This window comes from Ranitomeya imitator, chromosome 6 (genome assembly GCF_032444005.1).
Source record: "Ranitomeya imitator isolate aRanImi1 chromosome 6, aRanImi1.pri, whole genome shotgun sequence".
Classification (NCBI taxonomy): domain Eukaryota; kingdom Metazoa; phylum Chordata; class Amphibia; order Anura; family Dendrobatidae; genus Ranitomeya; species Ranitomeya imitator.
The window spans coordinates 384,845,625-384,855,528 of record NC_091287.1 but is presented as its reverse complement, the minus strand read 5'-3'; the positions used below and the strand labels follow the sequence as shown (position 1 = coordinate 384,855,528).

General features: G+C 44.2%; 1 pseudogene; it reads left to right on the top strand.

The window, feature by feature from the left end:
* The first annotated feature begins 6,431 nt into the window (after positions 1-6,431).
* On the top strand, positions 6,432-8,512 carry LOC138643391 (cilia- and flagella-associated protein 157 pseudogene; annotated as a pseudogene).
* Positions 8,513-9,904: the final 1,392 nt, after the last annotated feature.

The window sequence follows — 9,904 nt, the reverse complement described above, 5'->3', positions numbered from 1 at the left end:
CTCGTTTAGTAGTTGTTGGAAACTACGCTGCATTAGGCCTACAAATTGGGTATGGGGTGTAGAGAGATGGTGTGTTCCACTCCAAGGTGTTCCCCAGGTTTCCTCGCCAATGCTTCGATCTTCATGCTCTCGTTTAGTAGTTGTTGGAAACTACGCTGCATTAGGCCTACAAATTGGGTATGGGGTGTAGAGAGATGGTGTGTTCCACTCCAAGGTGTTCTCCAGGTTGCCTTTCCTGAGCTTCGATCTTCCGGCTCTCGTTTAGTAGTTGTTGGAACCTACGCTGCATTAGGCCTACAAATTGGGTATGGGGTGTAGAGAGATCGTGTGTTCCACTCCAAGGTGTTCCCCAGGTTTCCTCGCCAATGCTTCGATCTTCATGCTCTCGTTTAGTAGTTGTTGGAAACTACGCTGCATTAGGCCTACAAATTGGGTATGGGGTGTAGAGAGATGGTGTGTTCCACTCCAAGGTGTTCTCCAGGTTGCCTTTCCTGAGCTTCGATCTTCTGGCTCTCGTTTAGTAGTTCTTGGAAACTACACTGCATTAGGCCTACAAATTGGGTATGGGGTGTAGAGAGTTGGAAACTACACTGCATTAGGCCTACAAATTGGGTATGGGGTGTAGAGAGATGGTGTGTTCCACTCCAAGGTGTTCTCCAGGTTGCCTTTCCTGAGCTTCGATCTTCCGGCTCTCGTTTAGTAGTTGTTGGAAACTACGCTGCATTAGGCCTACAAATTGGGTATGGGGTGTAGAGAGATGGTGTGTTCCACTCCAAGGTGTTCCCCAGGTTTCCTCGCCAATGCTTCGATCTTCATGCTCTCGTTTAGTAGTTGTTGGAAACTACGCTGCATTAGGCCTACAAATTGGGTATGGGGTGTAGAGAGATGGTGTGTTCCACTCCAAGGTGTTCTCCAGGTTGCCTTTCCTGAGCTTCGATCTTCCGGCTCTCGTTTAGTAGTTCTTGGAAACTACACTGCATTAGGCCTACAAATTGGGTATGGGGTGTAGAGAGATGGTGTGTTCCACTCCAAGGGGTTCTCCAGGTTGCCTTTCCTGAGCTTCGATCTTCCGGCTCTCGTTTAGTAGTTGTTGGAAACTACGCTGCATTAGGCCTACAAATTGGGTATGGGGTGTAGAGAGATGGTGTTTTCCACTCCAAGGTGTTCTCCAGGTTGCCTTTCCTGAACTTCTATCTTCAGGCTCTCATTAAATTGTGGTTAAACGGAACAACTGCATTTGGCGTACTAGTTGGTTTGGGGCCTACTATCGGTGTCTGCCACTCCTTGCTGTTCTCCTGGTTTCCTGTCCTGAAATTCCGTTTTCAGGCGCTCGTTAAGTAGTTGTTAATGTTAGACTGCATTTGGCCTACTAGTTGGGTTGGGGCCTACTATCAGTGTCTGCCACTCCTTGCTGTTCTCCTCCACTGAACAAAGCTGTGCCGCCTGTTTACTACGGTTGCCAATTTTGAACTGCATTTTGACTACTTACTGATTTGGGCCTACTCTCTGTGTCAGCCTCTCATTCCAGTTGTCCTCCACTGCAATGCCCCCTGGTTATTCCTGTGTTACCAATTTTGAACTGCATTTAGCCAACTTTATTCTTTGGGCCTATATCTGTGTTTCCTCCTCATCCTGCCCATTGCCCAGCCAGTGATAGATGAGTCTGCTGGTACATTGACCCATAACGCAACATTCCCCGTGCACGCTACACAACAACATTGTGACCCTGCTGAAAGTCAGGTTGCTCTTCCCGCATACCATACCACCTTACACGGGGACAAAGAGGAAGGTGCAGATGAAAGTGCAGGTTCCTTCATCAGGTGGGGGGAGGAATACTAGTTGGCGACGTCACTGGCACAGGGCCTCTCATAGTACGCAAAAGTGTTGCTGCCGGTGGGAGGCGCCCCCGCCGTGCAAACACACCGCTGTACTTTGAGGGGCCCTGTGCCAGTGCCAATGCCAACGAGTGGGCCCCCCCTGCTTGCTCAGGTTCACAGCACTTGCAAAGTTGAAATACTTAACTCTCCCTGCTCCACTGCCGTGACGTGGTCCAGATTTCCTGGGCCCACTAATTATTTGAACCAGCCCTACCCACCACAACTTTAGCCAAATGACCCCCAATTTCAAATGCCTTCCAATTATTATAAGGTAAATTACGCTTGACAAGCTTCATTAAGAAGAATGGATGGTTTTGACATTAAAATGGGCACTCTAGGTGTTTTCCTGGCCCCCACTCACTGCCGACTATGCTGCCCCATTGACTTGCATTGGGTTTCGTGTTTCGGTCGATCCCGACTTTACGTCATAATCGGCCGATTTCACTCGACCCGACTTTTGAGATAGTCGGGTTTCGCGAAACCCGGCTTGACTCTAAAAAGGTCAAGGTCGCTCAACTCTACTTTTGGGGCAAAGGCATCAACATAGAGTTTACAGGAGAAAAAAAGAGGCATTCAAAGAAAAGTACATGGTCCCTACAGTCAAACATGGCGGAGGTTCCCTGATGTTTTGGGGTTGCTTTGCTGCCTCTGGCACTGGACTGCTTGACCGTGTGCATGGCATTATGAAGTCTGAAGACTACCAACAAATTTTGCAGCATAATGTAGGGCCCAGTGTGAGAAAGCTGGGTCTCCCTCAGAGGTCATGGGTCTTCCAGCAGGACAATGACCCAAAACACACTTCAAAAAGCACTAGAAAATGGTTTGAGAGAAAGCACTGGAAACTTCTAAGGTGGCTAGCAATGAGTCCAGACCTGAATCCCATAGAACACCTGTGCAGAGAAAATGGCAGTTTGGAGAAGGCACCCTTCAAATATCAGGGACCCGGAGCAGTTTGCCAAAGAAGAATGGTCTAAAATTCCAGCAGAGCATTGTAAGAAACTCATTGATGGTTACCGGAAGCGGTTGGTCGCAGTTATCTTGGCTAAAGGTTGTGCAACCAAGTATTAGGCTGAGGGTGCCAATACTTTTGTCTGGCCCATTTTTGGAGTTTTGTGTGAAATGATCAATGTTTTGTTTTTTGCTTCATTCTCTTTTGTGTTTTTTCATTTAAGATAAATTAAATGAAGATAATAATACCAAAGAATTTGTGTTTGCAATCATTTTCAGGAAGAAACTGAGTATTATCTGACAGAATTGCAGGGGTGTAAATACTTTTGGCCACAACTGTAGGTAGGAACCCATAACAAAGCCAAGAATGCCAGGACTAATCTGACAGGAATTTTTTGACATTCAAAATTGTCTTTTTTCTGTTTTTGGGGTCCAGTCACAGTTTGGATATGGTAAAAAATCCAGTACATTATTCATACTATATTACATGTCAGCATATGTTATTATTATACATACTTTATATACATGATACTAAAAAGAGCCTCTAAAGTAGACAATGTTTTTATGTAAATTATATCTTAAAGAGGTTTTCCCATATCATAAAATGATGGCATGAAATACAGGGGAAAATAAGTATTTGATCCCTTGCTGATTTTGTAAGTTTGCCCACTGACAAACACATAAACAGTCTATAATTTTAAGGATAGGTTAATTTTAACATTGAGAGATAGGATATCAAAAATAAAATCCAGAAAATCACATTGTATAAATTATATAAATTTATTCGCCTTTTGCAGTGAGAAAGTATTCAATCCCCTACCAACAATTAAGAGTTCTGGCTCCTACAGACCAGTTAGATGCTCCTATTCAACTCATTGCATTAAAGACACAGTGCTCAAATAAAAATTTGTAAATCAAACCCCCTTTAGGGTTGGGGCTAGAGACAGATTTGGGGCTAGGGTTAGGGTTTTAGGGTTAGGTTTTGGCTAGGGTTAGGGTTGTGGTTAGGGGTATGATTAGGGATGGGATTAGGGTTAGGGGTGTGTTGGGGTTAGGGTTGGAGTTAGAATTGTGGGGTTTCCACTGTGTAGGTATATTAGGGGGTCTCCAAACGCGACATGGCGCCCATCATTGATTCCAGCCAATTTTGAAATTGAAAAAGTCACACGGTGCTCTCTCCCTTCTAAGCCCTGCCATACACCCAAACAGTGGCTTTCCCCCACATACAGATTATCAGCGTACCCAGGAGAAATTGCTCAACAATTTGTGGTTCATTTTCTCCTGATCCCTTTGTGAAAATAAAAAAATTAAGGTAAATTTTTTGTGAAAAAAGTAAAATGTAAATTTCTTCCTTCCACATTGCTTTAGTTCTCGTGAAGCATCTGAAGGGTTAATAAACTTCTTGAATGTGGATTTGCGCACTTTGACCAATGTAAGGTGGTTCCTAAAAAAATGGTTTTGTAAATTTTGTTGGAAAAATTAGAAATCGCTTTAACCCTTATAAGGTCCTAACAAAAAAAAATATGTTTCCTTAATTGTGCTAATGTAAAGTTGACTTGTGGGAAATGTTATTTATTAACTACTAGCTGAAGAGCCCGGCATTGCCCGGGCATAATAACTATCTGTTAACTTCAAAGACAAAGTAAACTGCACCTCCTGCAGAAATTGGGCCACACACACACACGGTGACCGCTGATTAGTTGCTTCTTATCGCCCAAAAGGAGTCCAGGTGCTCATTCATAGAAAATAGTACAATTCCAAGCAAAAAAAAGAAAGAAACGAAGAGCACCCACCATCCATAAAATTCCAATCCTTTATTGTGACATGTAAGTTATGGCAGGAAGACAAGGGAGAACGTGAACTACAAACGGACGACGGCCATTTTGCGCTACCGCACTTCCACGGGTCCTATTGTTGAAAGAGAGTGGGAGGTCCTCTATACAGGAACAGAAGGTTACCTCCCACCATCTGACATCTTCACAATGTCAGAATTACCTACTTGTCAGAATAAAAACATAAAACATTTTTAGAAAAAACATATGAACATACAGAATATAACAACCTTATAGCAGCCAGATGAAAAACCTTCACAAAAAACACGGACATATCAATCCTTTCATTAAGACCTATTGGTCCCATAGCGCATGCGCACAGAATCCATCTGGCTTCTCTCCTAAGAAGGAGCCTGTTCAGATCGCCCCCTTGTTGAGGTAAGTTAACCCTCTCCAAACCAACAAAGTGCAGCATCGCTGCATTGCCCCCATGGTATAACCGCATATGATTAACGAGGCGAGGGACTCTCTTACCAGAGCTAATGCAGTTATAGTGCTCCCTTAACCTTACAAAAAGAGGACGGATACTCTTCCCAATATAAAAAAAAAGCCACAAGGGCAAAAGATCACATACACCACATGTGTGGTTCTACAAAATGTAAAATCACGGACAGAATGTTGAATGTGGCCAATCCTGATCATTTTATCAGTTACATGGTAAGAACAAAAATTGCAATGGCTGCACTTAAAGTTACCTTTTGGAGTCCCTGCCCTTAATTAATTTTCCTGCTCATTACTCACTTAGTTGCGTACTAAAAGATCTTTTAAATTCTTTCCACGACGGCTGGCAAATAAAGGGCCCCTACTGCTGAGCTTCGATAAATCAGGATCTTTTTCTAAGATGTGCCAACTTCTCCTGATTGCCGATCTAATAAAGCTATCCATGGGACCAAATTTGAAACATAATGTGAATCTTTTTTCAGATGTCCTTTTTCTTACTTCTTCCTCTGTAAAACTATCTACACTACATGACTCAGCCTTTGCTAGGGCAGCATCTAACACCGTGCGGGGATACCCCGATTCTCGAACAATTTTTGTACAACTCTTGGGATTGACTTTTGAAGCCACTAAATCTACTCTTAATTCTCTTAACCCTTAAAAACTGACTAAAGGGGAGAGAGTGTTTTGTGTACTGAGGGTGGGCGCTGTTGTAATGCAGCAAAGAATTGGTGGCAGAGAGTTTTCGGAACACTCCAGTATGAATAGTGCCATCTTCCACCCACAATTTAACATCTAAGAATTCCAACTCTAAATCCCCAAACACCAAAGTGAAGTTCATGTTCATGGTGTTGGATAGCCCCAGGTGCTCCACAAAGGAATGGAAAGCCTCCCGGGGGCTATCCCACACCATGAAGATGTCATCCACGTACCTGATGTACAATTTAATGTGTTTCAAGAAGGGGTTACTGCCAGAATATATATACATACATATATCTTCGAAAACTGCAAGAAACAAGTCTGCCAGGGTACATGTGATCGGTGTAGCCATGGCAGTCCCTTCTATTTGTAGATACCATGTTGAGGCAAATTTGAAAGCATTATGCTTCAGAATAAACATTAACCCATCATAAATAAAGTCCATTGTTTTTGTATCTGTGTCCGTATGACTAAGAACTTCTCTGACTGCCCCGACCCCTAATTTGTGTGGAATACAGGTGTACAAACTTTCTATATCAATAGAGATCAGGGAGAAGCCCTCCTGCCACATGAAACCCTTTAATACCTGTAGGTACCTAAACGGGACGCTACACTCGGTGACATCGTGAGAAGTAAGATGCCCAAGAAGAAAAAGGGAAAGGAAAGCGCCACCAGTAAGAAGAAGACTCTGTTGGAGATGAGCAAACTGGAGCCGGTGTCTGAGGGGAGCAAGGAGTACTACCCGCTACAGATCCAGGACCTGGAGGGCCGAGTGGACTGATATCAAAAGAAATGGGATGAAATTTGCGCCAAGGAGACCTTCTACCAGGCGCAGTTTGAGCAGCGATAAGAAGGACATTGTGTCATTTCTGAAACGCATGCTGAACCAGCGCATGGATGAAGTCGCCGACCTCAATGACCAGTTTTCCATTCTGCAGCAGGCCAAGGAAGCCGAGAAGGCCGCCTATGAGATGCAGCTGGGACAGATGAGGCACGAGTTCCAAGAGACGAAGGACAAGCTCATGTCAGAGAACATGCTACTAGCGGACAAGTTGGCCTCCTTGGAAGAGTTCAGGGTGCAGAAAAAAAACCTGATGGCCAAGTTTGCTGCATTGAAGGAGAAGTTAAGAAACCAAGAGGAAGAACACAAGGAAATTATGTACAAGCTGGAGAAAAAGGCAGTGCTGGACAAGGACAGGTTAAAGAAGGAAATGGTGCAGAAGGTTAACACCGTGGCTGCCGAATTCCACCAAGTATCCAACGATCACATGGCCGAGACCACAAAGCACGCAACCTGTGAGAACGTGGCCGTCAGCTCCCAGCTGGCCAAAAAGTCCGAGAAGAGTTTAGTGCTGATCCAAGAGATTGACCTTGTGATGGTGTGATATGCTATGTGGGTATAATTTTTGTGTATGTTTCTATTTTACTTATTTTCATGATGTTCTCCTGTGGAAGGAGTTATTTGCTAATTGATGAATGGCTGTTGCTGCCATCTGATATCAGCCCCCACAGCACTGTATTGTTTACTAATATGCTAATGACATGTTGACCTAACTTGTTGAAACAATGAGCCCCTGAGACCTTCCCGCTCCTGACCTGTGAATGAGGAGGGAGACTTAAAATATCAGGGAGGTGAGACACAGATCAGTCCTGTGTGGAATGATGATGTGTTCACAGCATCTCAGAAAGAAAGAAGAGTATATGGACTATGCTATCCTCTGTCTGCTGGATTGTTGGACTTTTATCCTGTTACTGAACTGCATTCGTGTTCTGGACTATTTTATCCTTTGTGTGGTGGATCGTATATGGACCTTTCGTATTTTTGCCTAAATAAAGGTCTTGGGATTGTTCACTCTTCGCTGGCTCTGTTGATTGTGTGGTACCAGAGAAGGACCCCATGACTGACCTGCTGAAAGAACACGAGGCCGAGCTGAGGAAACAGGTGGAGATGCTAGAGGAGAACGAGAAAGAGCTGGCGAAGAACAACGTCAGCAACCAAAAGGTAATCCGTATGTTGACCAAGCGGTGCCAGCAGCAGCAGGAGATGCTGGACGAGGCTCTACACAAGGAGCAGGAGCTGAACCATCTGCACACGGAGCAGCAGTCTCTGCTGGAGGAGGCGCAGACACTTAGGCAGAGGATGACGTCCCTGGAGGAAGAGGTGCCAAGACTTATGGAAAGGATGAACACTGCATGCAGGCAGGCAGACGACAAGGTGAAGAAGAGGCAAGCAGTGGAGAAAGTCAGGCAGCGTCTTTTCTGAAGGACATGCTCATGGAGAAGTCTGCGGACGAGGAAGGTGAAAGACAAGATGAAACCCTGGAAAGACGGAGCAACGTGCTGTAAAGTCTCCTGCTGCTGCTGAACAGTACAGCCGCACTGGGGCCGGGGCTACAGGACTTCCAGAGAATAGACCCGGACTATTACACGGCACCCAAGGGCAACAGGCAGACAGTCTCCCCCATCTTAAAAGGCCCTGGTGTAATCCCGCATTACTGCATTGGAGATCTGGGACTGGTGCCAAGACAAGATGTGTCTTATGCCATACTCAGCAAGATCGGGATGCTGTCCAGAACCGCAAAGCTTGGACCAATTCAAGCCAACCCTGCCCTAGCAAAGGACCTTACAGGAAGCCAAGACGGCAAACGCCCGAAACAGAAACCATTATCAGGAATCTCCTCCACCTCGGCCGGCAATGCTCTTGTAATAGCGAAGTGACAGTAAACTGCGTCTAGACACATAAGATGGACCAATTATAATAAAGGCAGACGGTCGAGGCGGAAAACAAACAAACAAAACAACCAAAACTTGTCATTGTAGATTGCACTCCAGACTGACACAAACCAGAAAAAGCAGTTGGGAGCAGGCTTGGACTGGCCCACAGGAGCACCGGAGAATCCTCCGGTGGGCCTCTGTGCAAGAGTGGGCCACTGCCCTCTTGTATGAGCAGTACTTGGCACAATATACTTGAATCACTATGTACAGACAAAGGCAGCATCTTATTAATTTAAGAATCTACCCAGTTCACTGTTACTGAGACTGATGGTAATGTTACATTTGTATGTACTGTAGCTGAAAAGTGGAGCCCTGGAGTTGGTTACTTGTAGGCCCCTTGGCACCCCAGTCCGATACTGGTTGCAAGTATCAACATCATTAATACCAACATCACTAAGTAAAGCAGCTCCAGTCATCATATTAGAGTGAGTTAATGAAATGTTTTACAAAATATAGCAGGATCATTTATAAGTTGATAATTTTGTGTGGTCAGCAAATGACAAAAATAAATATCCAAATGACAGCAGAAAAAAGGTTCCGCACCCCTGCTTTAAAAGCAGAGGTTATAAATGTGATAAATACAATATTCAGCTGTTTTAGAAAAAATTGACTTAACCTCTAGCTCAGATCCTGTGGACATTACTGACTTCATAACAAATAATACATGGGATTTTACTCTGGTGATCCTATATCAAAGTTATAACTTTGCAATTAATTCATATCTTGTTTAATGGCAAAAAACATTAGGCTTTAGGCTTTAAAATTCATGCAGCCCACATTGTTTGAATTTGGAATGATTAGAGAAAAAAATGCTAGAAATATGCATATGCTGTTTGAGATAACATCTGCTTAAAACATCAAAAAGTCATTACGCATTATACATATTATACAGCATAGCTTGAGGTGTTCAATTGCCTGTAACAGAGGTTGGTTTGGGTCACAATGGCATAAGTCGTTTATACTTGAATATATTCTATTTGCTTAACTATGTTCTCAAAAGATTTGTGTAAAATTATGCAGGGGGTAGCCATGGACAAGCTGGTGCTTCACATCTCCACGGCACTTTACAGGAAAATTCTGTCAGTCGCAATGTGCTACCCAGTGTGGGGTGCATCACATATACGTGTAGGCCACAGGCTTCCACAACTTCCAGGTCTCCATACTCTGGAACCACACATAACTCAGGGGATTACCAACAAAAGCGTACTGGACAGTACAAATTCATCAGATTGTAATATGCAGTATCGGGCACAACAGTTCTCACTGCTTGGTTCCTTAACACAGTACGTGTCACTGGTTTCCCATGACAGAGAGGAGCCAGAAGAGCACAGTGTC